We start from the raw sequence: 15,437 nt of genomic DNA on the forward strand, positions 1-15,437 counted from the left end.
CTTTTCTAGTGGTCATGCCAACGTACCGGAGGTTACAGGAACAAGTGATCAGATAGACCACATTGCACGAGTTGCAATTGGTATGAACACGTTGCGTCCACACTTTCCCTTCTTCCAATGTCAATGTTTTTGTAGGTTGTGTTAAATGGCAAACGCTACAATCCGAGCAGGGATAATGCCCAGTGATTTTAGGGAGTCCCCACGATGTTGTTACTGATGGTGTGATATTCGGTGGATTCTCTTTTGGGCGTGTGTGGACTAGCGTATCTTTTAGACTGCGTCCCTTTTTAAAGGAAAAAAGGGGTTTTTCCCAATCCTTTTTCAAGGTTCTTACAATACTCCAGTGTTTATTTATACTTTTTTTCATGGTGTTGGAGAGGCTGCTGTATGTCGTGACACAAGTGAGTGGAATCTGATCTGAATTATTAGTTCTTTCTTCAAGGAGAGCTTCCCTTGGCTGATTTTTAGCTCTTTTGAATCCCTTGCTTAGTGTGGAGTTTGGATAGCCTCTATTTCTCAACTTTTCAGTCAGATCAGCTGATTGACTTTTGAAGTCTGTGGTTGTGCTGCAATTCCTCCGCAGCCTGAGAAATTGCCCGTAAGGTAGATTTTCTTTTAACGGGCGCGGGTGAAAGCTGTTAAATTGCAGTAGATTGTTTTTTGCAGTAGGTTTATTGTAGGTTTTTGTAGCCAGTGTCGTTCCGCTGATTGAAATAACCACATCTAAGAATACGATTTCTTTTCTGTTTGTGGTGTTGGTAAATCTTAGGTTAGGGTCCAAGGTGTTAATCCATGAGAGGAAATCTTTCAAGTCATTATCACTACCATTCCAAATGAGTAGGATGTCGTCAATGTAGCGTTTCCACAGAAGCATTGACGAAGAAAAGTTAGCAGTTGATGGTAGGATATGTTTAGCCTCAAAATCTGCCACATACAGCCCCGCCACGCTCGGCGCGAAGGTGCTGCCCATGGATGTCCCAGAGCATTGTAGGTACAGTTTGTTTTTAAATGAGAAAAAATTTTCTTTTAGTGCTATAGTGGCACAATCGATGATGAATTTTTTTGGGGTCTGGAATTCCCAGTTGGTTGAATCTAGGGCCTTTTTAAGGACCTCGATTGTGTCATCCTGCGGAATGCTAGTATAAAGGCTTTCCACGTCTAGTGTTACAAGGGTAATAGAGTTTTCAGGAAAGTTTATTTCTGTCAGAAGTCGTAACAGGCTCTTGGTGTCCTTCAGGTAGGTCGGTGTAGACTGGACTAATGGTTTCAGAAAATAATCACAAAATTGTGAAAGCGGTTCCAGAAGTGACCCTATGCCGGAGACGATTGGGCGTCCAGGAGGGGGGAGTTTGTTTTTATGCATTTTCGGCAGAGTGTAGAAGTAGGGTATTATACTACTTGTATTATTCAAAAATGCAGCCTCATTCTTAGAAATCTGGTTTTGGTCCTCTGCTTGTTTTACCATAGAGCTAATTCTTTTAGCAAGATCTGGGGTTGGGTCCAATGCTAGTGGCGTGTAATTTCTAACGTCACTGAGTAGATTTTTGCAGGTGGTCTCATACGCAGTTGTGTCTTGGATGACAATCCCTCCGCCCTTGTCCGCGGGTTTTATGGTTATGGAGGTGTCGTTTTTTAATTGTTGCAATGCCTCAAATTAGCTCTATGGTAAAACAAGCAGAGGACCAAAACCAGATTTCTAAGAATGAGGCTGCATTTTTGAATAATACAAGTAGTATAATACCCTACTTCTACACTCTGCCGAAAATGCATAAAAACAAACTCCCCCCTCCTGGACGCCCAATCGTCTCCGGCATAGGGTCACTTCTGGAACCGCTTTCACAATTTTGTGATTATTTTCTGAAACCATTAGTCCAGTCTACACCGACCTACCTGAAGGACACCAAGAGCCTGTTACGACTTCTGACAGAAATAAACTTTCCTGAAAACTCTATTACCCTTGTAACACTAGACGTGGAAAGCCTTTATACTAGCATTCCGCAGGATGACACAATCGAGGTCCTTAAAAAGGCCCTAGATTCAACCAACTGGGAATTCCAGACCCCAAAAAAATTCATCATCGATTGTGCCACTATAGCACTAAAAGAAAATTTTTTCTCATTTAAAAACAAACTGTACCTACAATGCTCTGGGACATCCATGGGCAGCACCTTCGCGCCGAGCGTGGCGGGGCTGTATGTGGCAGATTTTGAGGCTAAACATATCCTACCATCAACTGCTAACTTTTCTTCGTCAATGCTTCTGTGGAAACGCTACATTGACGACATCCTACTCATTTGGAATGGTAGTGATAATGACTTGAAAGATTTCCTCTCATGGATTAACACCTTGGACCCTAACCTAAGATTTACCAACACCACAAACAGAAAAGAAATCGTATTCTTAGATGTGGTTATTTCAATCAGCGGAACGACACTGGCTACAAAAACCTACAATAAACCTACTGCAAAAAACAATCTACTGCAATTTAACAGCTTTCACCCGCGCCCGTTAAAAGAAAATCTACCTTACGGGCAATTTCTCAGGCTGCGGAGGAATTGCAGCACAACCACAGACTTCAAAAGTCAATCAGCTGATCTGACTGAAAAGTTGAGAAATAGAGGCTATCCAAACTCCACACTAAGCAAGGGATTCAAAAGAGCTAAAAATCAGCCAAGGGAAGCTCTCCTTGAAGAAAGAACTAATAATTCAGATCAGATTCCACTCACTTGTGTCACGACATACAGCAGCCTCTCCAACACCATGAAAAAAAGTATAAATAAACACTGGAGTATTGTAAGAACCTTGAAAAAGGATTGGGAAAAACCACTTTTTTCCTTTAAAAAGGGACGCAGTCTAAAAGATACGCTAGTCCACACACGCCCAAAAGAGAATCCACCGAATATCACACCATCAGTAACAACATCGTGGGGACTCCCTAAAATCACTGGGCATTATCCCTGCTCGGATTGTAGCGTTTGCCATTTAACACAACCTACAAAAACATTGACATTGGAAGAAGGGAAAGTGTGGACGCAACGTGTTCATACCAATTGCAACTCGTGCAATGTGGTCTATCTGATCACTTGTTCCTGTAACCTCCGGTACGTTGGCATGACCACTAGAAAAGTGAAACAAAGAATCTGCGAACACCGGAGTAACATAAGGTGCAAGAAAGTAACCACTAAACTGAGCCGCCATTTCCTAGAAAAGAACCATACCACTAATGACATGACGTGGACTGTCATTGAAGCAATTGATGGTGTAAGGAATACACAAAATAGACTGTTCGAAAAGGAACAGCGTTGGGTATACCGTCTGGGGACAAATGTCAATGGGCTCAACGACGATATCCCCTGGAACACAGTCCTAACATGAACTCTTTAACTCCAGCTGGCTGTCAAATACTACACAGCACGGATCTGTTTAAAAACATGCAAAAACTCTGGGCACTTTAATATCCCAGCCCATAGTCCAATCTATGTTTACAAAATCACAATCCTTTATGTGCTCTTTCACACTGTCCTTCCCTATGTATGAACCCACTGGTTTATAGCAGTCCCAAAGTTCCTGACTGCAAAATAAATCCTGCCGACCGAAATAGCCAATCCCTCGCTCTTTTCCGAGAGACAATGTGTTCCCTTGGTTGTCATAACAACTATCAGCGTGTACACGCCTCCCTGAGGCTTAGCGTAGGGATAGGCTCCTAAATGCAAGCCTCGGTCTGATCAGTAACGCACATCCGCCTTAGTGGGCGTGTGCGCCCCAAGCCTCGCTTCCACTGAGACACGCCCATCGCGGTGAACAGCGAGGCACGCCCAAACCCGGAATTGAGCGCGTAAACAAAGCGCTCTTATACGCATTCACCGGCCCCGCTTCCCATCGTCGGGGTCCGGTCTAGAGGGTCGCAACAGGTTTAATAGCGGGCTGCGAGCGCTGAGGGCGTGAGTCTACATCCACAGCTGAACGATCACTACGACTAACAAAGCTAAGTGCCTGTGTGTTGTATGGGTTATGCTGACATTTCGACTCTGTACTTTTTCTTAGGATGTGCCAATCGCGCTCCAACCCCCCTCCCGAGACCCATGGTGCAAGTAGCGCCCATTTTTAAAGTGAGATGTTCTCCATATTACACCACCTTGTGGGGGTCACTGACCATTTGGTCAAATTGATCCCTTCTCATGGAGAATTCACATCGCGTTTTTATCTCCCTCACTACTATAGTAGTTTTAAACCACCTCTAGCACCTCACCTCCTAATAAATACGATTATTCCCAAAGGGCTACTTGGATGGTGCTTAAGCTATCTATTATTGTGTGCACACAAAGGTTTGCCACCATCTTAGGAGCACTACGATAAGTCTACGCTGGCATATACTAATTGTATGTATGTCTTTATATGTTTGTCTGTATATCTTTTCCTACAGGTGCTGATACACCCCTAATTTTGGGGTTTTTTGGATTGAGCAAATTGCTCTCCCATTTTAAGCACTTTTTTCACCTTTCCTTTTCACTTTCACGCCCCCAGGTCAGGGTGGACTATTAGAGTGTCCATACCGCCGGGGTTATAGTCCTGAAGAATGCCATGGTGAATACATACCACATTGAAGGCAGAAACATGTTGACTGATTTTAATAAATTTGTGGTATTTAGCTGAATTTAAACTAGATCCTAATAACCTTGGCTATTAAATTCAGACACATATACCACTTAAACGTGTCTTAGGGATCACTTATTAAAACTTTTTTGATACCCTGTTAGTCACTTTTTAATTTGAGAATCTTCACAACACACCCTCCCCACACAACCAGCTCCGCAGTCTTTCTGGCGTCGCAGCACACCGAAGAGACACTCGGTCTCTTCGGTGGGGCCCGATGATGAAGCATGACACTGACTAGGTCGGTGTGTGAGGGCTTTCCTACTCAAATAGAGTGACTGTGATCCACCTCAACTAGAGTGACTGTGATCAATAATATTTCGCTTATCTTTTTGCTCCACGTTTCTGGTAGCCGTGGGCTTGACCAGTTCAGACTTCTCTCTTTTCTTGTTGCTTGACATATGGATTTGTAGACATTTCTGTTTCCTGTCGCACACACCCCACACACCCCACCCTCCACCACCACCACCCTCCACGTGAACATGGGGGCCTGTTGGGAGTTGTAGTTTGGACCTCTCACACACCCCACCCTCCACCACCACCACCCTCCACGTGAACATGGGGGCCTGTTGGGAGTTGTAGTTTGGACCTCTCACACATCCCACCCTCCACCACCACCACCCTCCCCGTGAACACGGGGGCCTGTTGGGAGTAGTAGTTTGGACCTCTCACACACCCCACCCTCCACCACCACCACCCTCCACGTGAACATGGGGGCCTGTTGGGAGTTGTAGTTTGGACCTCTCACACACCCCACCATCCACCACCACCACCCTCCCTGTGAACACGGGGGCCTGTTGGCAGTAGTAGTTTGGACCTCTCACACACCCCACCCTCCACCACCACCACCCTCCACGTGAACATGGGGGCCTGTTGGGAGTTGTAGTTTGGACCTCTCACACACCCCACCCTCCACCACCACCACCCTCCACGTGAACTTGGGGGCCTGTTGGGAGTTGTAGTTTGGACCTCTCACACACCCCACCCTCCACCACCACCACCCTCCCCGTGAACACGGGGGCCTGTTGGGAGTAGTAGTTTGGACCTCTCACACACCCCACCCTCCACCACCACCACCCTCCCCGTGAACACGGGGGCCTGTTGGGAGTAGTAGTTTGGACCTCTCACACACCCCACCCTCCACCACCACCACCCTCCACGTGAACATGGGGGCCTGTTGGGAGTTGTAGTTTGGACCTCTCACACACCCCACCCTCCACCACCACCACCCTCCACGTGAACATGGGGGCCTGTTGGGAGTTGTAGTTTGGACCTCTCACACACCCCACCCTCCACCACCACCACCCTCCCCGTGAACATGGGGGCCTGTTGGTAGCCATGTACATGTTTGTGAGTAGGTGTCCGACGTGCATGGGTTGGGGCGTAGGTGATGTGTCTTCTCAGTTGTGTGAGCCTGACCATGTCGTGCTGATCGTGGGGCTTGGTTTGTACTTACCAGACTCTTCTCCTTCATCAAGTCCGTCTAGACTCTCTGGGTGAAGTATCACCAGCACCTTCTCCTCCCAATCGGTGAAGGGTATGGGCTCCGGGGGTGTTCCTCCGCCAGTATGATTGGCTCTTGCATAGTTTTTTGCGCGGATGCCTTTCACACGGGTCTTCAGGTCATGCCACCGCCTCTGAATGTCATGCTTCGTCCTCGGCACGGTCCCTGACGCATTCACCCGAGTGACGATCCTGTCCCACATGTGGTTCTTTTGCGCCACGGACGTCTGCTGGACTTGGGCCCCGAAGATGTGGGGCTCAACACGGATGATTTCATCTACTATTACCTTCAACTCTGTCTCCGTGAATGTAGGTTTTTTTTTGGGTGCCATGGTGTGTGGTGCTCAGTGTGTGGGTTGAGTGAGTTGGGGGGTGCAGGTGTGTGGTGTGTGATGTGTAGGAATTGTGTGGTGGGTGTTTGTGTGGTGGGTGTGGTAGGGTGGTGGTTGTGTGTCTTCTATGTGAGTTAGCTGTATCTCGATTAGGGCCTCTTGTTAGCACCAATGCTGGGATGCAAAGGATTGTGGTAGTGTGTGGGTGTCATTTTATAGTCGTGTCTCAATGGTTGTTGGCAGTCAGGTGGTAGGTGGGCGTGTTGACTAGTGTGCATTATTGGGTACTTGGGGCGTGTCATGCTGGCTTGTGCTTGGTGTTGGTGTATCGGGGGGGGGCCTTGTCAATGTTCGTATGTTTGCTTTGTACTTGCGGTACACTTTCTGACATTTGTTTGACGTTAGGGATGTTGTGCGTGTTGGCCTTCCGCAGTGATGCACTGTTTATTGTTGCATTCTTTCCGCCGCGGACGTGGATGGCTGTGCGTTCCGTGGTACGGGCGGATTTATCCTAATTGCGGACACGGAGTATTCACAGGTATGGCGGTACATGTGTTTTTGTTTCCGCGGTCATTTCCGTCCGCGGCGGGGGTTGTTCATTGGGCTCCGTCCGCCGCGGACGGAGTTAGATGTGTTCCGTCCACCGCGGACTGTGTTTGTTATGATCCGTCCGCCGCGGTCGGAGTTTCGTGACATGATTATCCTAATCCCAACCGCGGAATCTCCGCGGCGCAGCCGGGAGTAAAATTTCCACGACCATGGCGGACAGTACCCATTTCCGTCCGCCATCTTAATCGACCCCTAAGTTTGGAGACATGGATCAAATCTTATTCTTGAAAGCCAGGTAGTCAGCTCTCTTCTCTCAGTGTTGATCCCATCCCACAGAAGGGTTCCTATGTATATCTTCCCCTTCAAACTCATTTTTCTGAGTGATACCTTCCATGCACAGATCACTATCACTTCCACCATCCTCATTGCACCCGTTTCTTTGGGGTTCCTCAACCAAATTTGTAGTGAAGTATCCTCTATGCACCAAGCTGTATAAATATTCTACAGGGAAGGATGATCTAGGGACTAAAAGCCCCTATTATGTGTGATTTCCAGCTGAGCAGTCAGAAAATAATTTCTCTCACCTGGGAATGCAATTCCTCCCTAATTTTTTTATTTATTTTTTATTTATTTTTTATTTATTTGCATTTGTTATTCATCTGCAGTTATTACAGTGAATATATAACATAATAAATACAATTGGGCTCAAACCTGTAGGCTCAGTACCTTTTTAACATGAGGTATAAACAAATTACAGATGTAAGGAGAAAATTAGGTGCATCATGCATAATGCAATCCCTCCTTCATACCTGTCTCTGTCTAATATGTTTTATTTTGACAGAGTTGCCTGAGACTCAGAAGGGTGCAATCAAGATGACATACTGTAGCTATAGAATCTGTATTATTTTGAATAATGTTTCCACACTGGAGGTAGTTTGTATGCACTTGTGTACCATTAAAAGTTAAATCACTTCTAGATAATTTGCTTACATTTATTAAGAAACAAAAATAATTACAACTGGAGAAGCTATGACACTCTGTCTTTTCAAAGGTCAAGTCTAGTCGTGGAGAAATGTTGTTTATTTTTCATATATTACATATATGTGAAGAGATAAATAGGCAAATGCTCCTGAAGTACTAGACTGCAGAGGAAGAGGTAAAGGATGAAAATTGGCCAACAGTAGCAGTGACACCAAGCTCGAAAAGAAAGGCTAGAATGTGATGGATCTAGGGGATGGGTAGGTTTAGTGTAGCTAACTGAAATGTGCTGCCTGTTAGCACCATGAAACTAATGAGAATTAGAAAAAAATCAATGAAACAGGAAAACAAGCACTGAAGAGATCATACAAGGAGAGTTTAGCCTTAGCTAATGGTTCATTGGATTACAGGATAAACCAGTATGGACACAGTTTACTTTCAAAAATGAAATTTCATCAGCAATTAAAAATCATTTCTATCTTGGAGAACCCTTTCAGATGGAGCGGAGTAAGCACATGAAGAAAAGAGATTTGCATGATTAAGACTACTGTCTCCCTTTAGGGACTTCACCTGCTGAGGGAGGTACCATAAAATACAACTGAGGAGAATATTCTGGGTCTTCAGTAATAAGGAGACTTCATTCTGAGTCTAGTGACCAAGTATAGGTGAAAAGTTATTTAATTTAACCTCCACAATCAGGCTGAGCTCAAAGAAAGTATACGGGCAGTCAAGCCAGGTTGGCATGTCTGGTGGCAACGAAAGCGTTGAGGACATTCCGGTCTAAACACAAGGGCCTAATTTAGATCTTGTCGGATTGGAACACTTAGTCACCAACATGACAGATATCCCGTACTCCATATTATGATCCCATTACATCCTATGGAGATTGGAATATGGTGGATGGGATTTCTATTACTTTTGTGATGGAGTATTCCATCCGCCAAGATCTAAATAAGGCCCATAGTCTTCAATCAAGAAAAGAGGCTTTAGGGCTATCCTTGCTTTCTTAATATTGGAATGTATTAGGTTGTGCTAGCAGTTTGCATGCATTAGTGCCCTAATTAGATTATGCCTCCACCCCAAATATTGCATCTACAAATGTCCTGATGTCTTGCTACAGAAAACTCGTAATGGAACCAATGGAGTCAAAATCACAAATATTATTTAATGTGTGATTGTAACCTGACACTTCACAGGTCTGTGGGACTTGCCTTACAGGGTCTACTTGAAGAGCCATGTCTTCAGCTTCGTTCCGAATTCAGGAAGTGAAGAGGAGGCCCTAATGTGGAGTGGGAGGTTGTTCCATGCTTTGAAGAAGATGGGTGAGACTGCATGACCTCCGGACCTGCTTTTGTGTATGCATGGTACTTGAGCCCTTGAGAATCTGTGCTAAATGCAGGTGTCTGGAGGGTAAACAACCTTTACAACGCAAATTTTACAACGTAGTGCCTTTACAACGTGGTATTTACAACGCAAACCATTACAACGCATTGCGCTGGGGGGCGCTCTAGGATAGGGAATAGATTTAATTTACTATCCAACACCTTCCCTACTATCCACGGGGACTGGAGTTGGAATAGTAAATTAAACTATTCACTATCCAGCACCCCAAAGCACTATGCGTTGTAAAGGCATGCATTGTAAAAACAGCGTTGTAAAGGCATGCGATGTAAAAGCAAGCGTTGTAATGTCATACATCCGTCTGGAGGGTTGGTGAAGCTGCACACAGCTATTCAGGTAGACCTATGTTATGTAGGCCTTTGTATGCATGGAAGGGGAACTTGAATTGTGTGTGCTAATGTATAGGGAGCCAGGTAATTTACTGTAGGTGAGGTGTGATGTAGACTGCAATGCTGGTGGTTGGTGGAGTAGGAGGCGTGGCATCTGTTGATTGTTTTCTCTAGGACCTTGGCTAGGTAAGGAAGGAGGGAGATCAGTCGGTAGTTCACAATTTTTTATGGGTCAGTGCAGGGCTTCTTGAGGATGCTGTTGGTGGCTGTGTGCCTTGAGAAATGTAGCTGTGTTGATGGAGGTGTTGAGAAGGGGGTTTGAGAGCTTTGCTAATGGGGTTGAAATTTTGTCGGACTCCTTTTGGGGGTAATGGTCCGGTAGGACCCGGAGTGCATGGTATTCATGATTGCTGTGGTTTCCACAGTGGTGATAATGTTCCAAGTTGTCAGGGTGTCACTTTTGTCTGATGGCGGAAGCATGTTGCAGGGTTAATGCTATCTTGGTTGTGAGTCACAATTGGTGTAGATTGCTGTGATTTTGTTGCATAAGAAGTCTGACAGATCATTGCACAATTGTTGAGCTAGGAAGATGTTGCTTGTGGCTACTGCTGGTGTGGTGATATTTTTTATGAAAGCAAAGATTAGATTTATTTGCAGTTATTGCAGCTGTTGTCGATGCCCTCAGTTAGGGCCTTCCTTTTGGTTTCCTGGATTTGGTTGTGGTAGTTTTTCTGGGTGGATTTGAAAACATCCTTGTCTGATTCTTTCTGGCTTGCTCTCCATTTCCATTTCAGTTGCAGTACCATTTGGTGGCTTTGAGTTTTCCATGTACCTCTTGGCCTAATTTTGCATTCTTGTTGTTTGACTTTTTATCCGGGGTAACAAATGCAAAAGGAACTATTGAAGGACGGAATGATGAATAATGCAAACATTCACCCAGTCACAAAGATCTGGGTTTAATATATTGTTCTTTTGTGCACCACGCCCCCCAGTTTGGACCCAACTGTATGCAAATCAGTCTTGGCCCTGTTCCTCATGGAAACAGTCCAGCCCGAACTGCCAAGCCAGGTTCTCCCTGGACCAGAAACAAGCATCCTAGGACCGGTTTCAGGGTATAACCCTTAATCAGCCAGGCTAGCTTGAATCCAGTGGCGAAGTTAGCATATTCTTCTGCATTTGTCACCCGAGTAGGAAACGTATGCCCAGACGTAGGTCCTGTGCTCTCCAGGCCACTGGAGCCAAGCTATCCTGGCTGATGAGGTGTGGAACCACCTGTGGTATAGATATAAACATCTATTAAAACATAATAAATACCATCATTATACCTACCCCACTTAACTTGCACTTATAAATGTAATTTCTCCCCTGGCAAAGTAATAACGACAGCCGATAAGACAAACCTTCTCTAACTACTTCTGTCATCATTTCTGGGATTTTGATTTAAGGAATTACTTTCAGTGCTTCTCCCAAACTTTACAGAAAACATTCTCACGTCTTTCATCATTCTTACATGTCTCATCTTTCCTCATCAGACGATATGCACAAGGGCCCTAATTACGAATCTGGCAGTCCAAGGACCACCTGACTCGCTGGGGCACGGTGAGGGCTGTCCAGCCACCGCCACACCGGCGGTCCAACAACACCATTATGAGGTGGGTGGTCGGACCTCTGCCAGGGAAATGCCATTCCATGGAGATGGTGTGGTGGTCAGGAGGCCAAAATATGCATGGTGGGACTGCCGCAGTTCCGCAAAGCAAATTACGATTTTCCTCTCCTCCAGAGTTTACATGGAGGTTCATACTCAATGTAAAACGCTGGAGGAGAGGAAACAAAGGCGGCCCTACAGGGCTCTCATTGCCTCCTACACTTGTGAATGCACCCGGGGGGCATAACATGTGCCCCCCTGCATGCATGTACAATAGTTCCAGCACAGCATCGACTTTCAAGTCCATGCTGTGCAGGAACCTTGTCAGGCGTTCCCATGGTGGTGCTTTTTTCAAAGTCGCCACTGCCTTTGAATGGGGCACCACCCTGGTTCAACTGATGTAGATACCCACAGCGGAGCCTGAACAACCTTGGCCGATGCCCGGTGGAGCTGTCCTATGCAGCTATAGAGGAGTCTGGCCCCTTGGCCGTCACCTACCCAGCCTGACATCTGACATTGTTTTACTCGTCTCTTCGTTCGGTCCCCTTCCCTCCCCCTCCTCCCTCCTCTGCGATTGTTTGGATTCTAACTGATGTATCTATGTATCCTGTAACTCACTGATTCAACTGATGTAGACACCTTCTGCGGAGCCTGAGCAACCTTGGCCGATGCCCGGTGGAGCTGTCCTATGCAGCTATAGAGGAGTCTGGCCCCTTGGCTGCCACCTACCCAGCCGGTCATCTGGCTTTGTCTTCCTCGTCTCCCCGTTTTTGTCTCCTTCCCTCCCCCTCCTCCTCCCTCTGTTTCTGTGATTCAAACTGTTGTAACTTTGTAACCGGCTAACTCGCTGATCCAACTGATATAACTATGTAACCTGTAACTCGCGGAACTTCATGTAGAGCGCTCTGATACCTCCGGGTCTACCCCGTGCTATATAAAACTTTGCAAATAAATAAAAAGGTGGGACATGCTTTTCCGTGGCGGTAACCTGCACTTCACTGTACAACGTAACAGGCACCGCCCGTGCTTGTCATGTTGTGCATTGAAGTGCACAATGTGCATTTTTAGCATTGCGGCGGGCGGTGCTTTTAGCACCGGCCGCCGCAATGTTAAAAATGCGGGATGCGCCCGCCAGGCGGGCGCATCCTAATGGGCCCCTAGGTATCACTGAAACTGCAGAGGTAAGCAGGTGAGACGCTAGATGGAAAATAGATAACAATTTTCCAAATAAATAAGTTGAAGTCTCCGTTAATACGTAAGTTAATGAGTATTCATACAAGTGTATGGTGATTGTTAAAAAGTTCTCAAGTTCTTTTGATTGTCTCAGTTGGACTTTCAACAGGACTACAATCAAGGTGCAACACTTAAGAGTGAAGTAGTCTGGAGGGTGGTTTTCTGAAATCAAAGCTGGTCACATCCAATGTGCGTGATGGATTCCACAGTTTTCAATCAGCTCAACATGATCCCTCGATAAAATTGAAGAGTTGAAAATGTTACAGGCAGTAGTACATAAGAAGATGACGCTTGCAGAGGCAAATGGCTATAGCAGGAAACAATGTAACCATATCCACACTGTGGGTGTCCATGTTGGTTTCCTTTTATGCCCCATTTCCAGAGTGCTTTTCTCTCCAGTGAAAGCTGGTCACAGGCGATCTCTGCGGATGGTTCAGAAGTCTCTAATCAGTTAAATAGGTGCTTGGGATGATGAGTGTTTTCAAATATATATTTAAGCCTGGGCTGTGAAATGCGCTCCGTTTGCAGAGTTGTTTTCACTCCATGCTCTGCAGAGGTCGAGGAGTTCCAAAAAACTCTGCTCTGAGTTTTTTCCTCACTCACATTTGCCCTTGGTCTCAAATGAAAATGTTAATAAGTTAGTGTAATCAAATTTAATTTTCTGATGTGATTATTGTATAACTATTTCTACTTAAGGGTGCATTTCAGCAGCATATATTCAAGCATAAGCTCACTCTTATTTTCTTCCCTATGTTGTTATCCCAATCCAACTCCTTTTGTCCATTTTTCACTTGCACTTTCGCTACAACTGCCATCTTATTTTAGATCTGTTCAGGCTGAATTTTACTCAGAAACTAGACCAAACTATTTACTAAATGTATTCACGACAATTGCTATTTAAATTAGTATCAAGCCATAAGCAAAGTCAATAGGCCCGGACTGAACATGTTATTGCATGCAAACACAGCCATGGAGAAATGCTGCTTGCCTGTGTTAGCACATTAGAGCTAGACCTATGGGTTTTTTCATGGTGTTCTACTATTCACTGTCAATAGACTGATGCTCCTATAACAGAGGGTAAAACCTTTATGGATTTATTCAGCACCTAGAAACAGTCTTACGTTACCTAACAAGAGGGTGTGTTTCCTACAAAGTTAGTTTCGTTATCCTATATATATTTTTAGACACAACTTACCAATATTTGTCTTTTCAGCAGTGACTAGAAAAAACGGACTGGACTTGACATTTGTAAAAATCTTTCTACAATTCCAGTACATTTACACAGGTGTTATACCAAGTTATTAGTAGGCTTCCAAACAATGTCAATCGATGAAGAAATAGGAGTACTGTCAAATCATAACGTGCATGTGTGGCTCTTGTTCCTGCAAACTGTCATCACTATTGCAACTTTGCAATCATTTATTTTTCTGTTGGTAACTAATATTTACAGATATCCAGGGAGCACTTAAACAATATTGGTAAGTGTGCATTGGGAATTGAGGGCCTAATTACAATTTTGGCAGTCCACAGGACCGCCAAACTTGCAGTAGATGTGCGGTGGCAGTCGGGGACCACCTCTTCAGCAGTTTGACTGCTGTATTACATGCATAGCGGTCGGACCTCCATGGGACTGCCACAACCATCAAGGATCCGCAATTCCTGGGATTGGCGCGGTGGTCTGAGGGTTGCATTATGCTTGGTGGTGCTGCAGTGGCAATACCAAGCTTGTAACGAGTTTCCTCACCACCAGCAGTCTCATGGCAGTTCTCACGCCATGAAAATGCGGGCAGTGAGGAAACTTAGGGGGCCCTACAGGGCTCCCTGTTTCCTAAGGCCTAAGGATGCATGCAGGGGGGTACATGGTCTGCCCCCTGTCTGCATGCACCCACATTTTCAGAAAGGCATGGACTTTGCAGTCCATGCTGTGCTGGAACAGGCTGTGGCCGGCCCATGGTGGGCCCTCGGCGCTGCATTTCAAAGGCTCTCCTATATATTACTTGTAATCCAATGGATGGTCGGCTTTGGCAGTGTGGGAGCAGGGCGGTGGCATGGCACCCCGCTCCCACACTATCAAAGTTATAATTGGGCCCTTGGTTTTTACTTAAATTGGCTGACAATGTTGTTGAATCTATGACAAGAATTTGGAAGATGGATGCATGAGAATGCCCAAACTACACCCATGTAACATCTGCCTCCTGCAAGGTAATACCAGGCAGCTGTATGAGCTGCGCAGCATTACTTTTTTTATTACAATGCCGTGTAAAACCACACAAATAGGGTTTTGAAAATTCCAAGATGGTTATTGCATCAGGGTTATGTTAAAAAGTAATGCCCCCCAATGCAAAATCCTTTTTTTTAAAAAAATGTCTTTATTGCATTTTATGGGAAAACAGCAAGATGGATTCACAAACCCCCTCAAGGGCCCCCCTCCCCCCACGGACGAAACCGCTGTTGTCCTCCGCATACACAGCTTCAGTGCTTCATCTTCAATAAATAGAAAGGTATACACAGCCATTTAGCCAACAACCCGTAGTCGGGCAGGCGGCGCTCCACCACATCAGTTAAAGATTATGCCATTAAGAGACACTCCGCATAGTCAGCCTGTACAATACAAAGGGACCCCCCTGAGTCCTTTCCCTTCCACTCTCGGCATAGAACACTCCCATATTCTATTCATGTGCGGGTTCATCAGTGTCCTCCCTGCTCGCCAAGTATGTGTGCTACAAACCCCAGAAATTCTTAGGCCTACTGGTGGGGGGTTGCAGTTCACTATAATTTCAGATTGGGTACAGCAATAAAGCATGTCATGCACCC

This window comes from Lissotriton helveticus, chromosome 4_1 (genome assembly GCF_964261635.1).
Source record: "Lissotriton helveticus chromosome 4_1, aLisHel1.1, whole genome shotgun sequence".
NCBI lineage: Eukaryota > Metazoa > Chordata > Amphibia > Caudata > Salamandridae > Lissotriton > Lissotriton helveticus.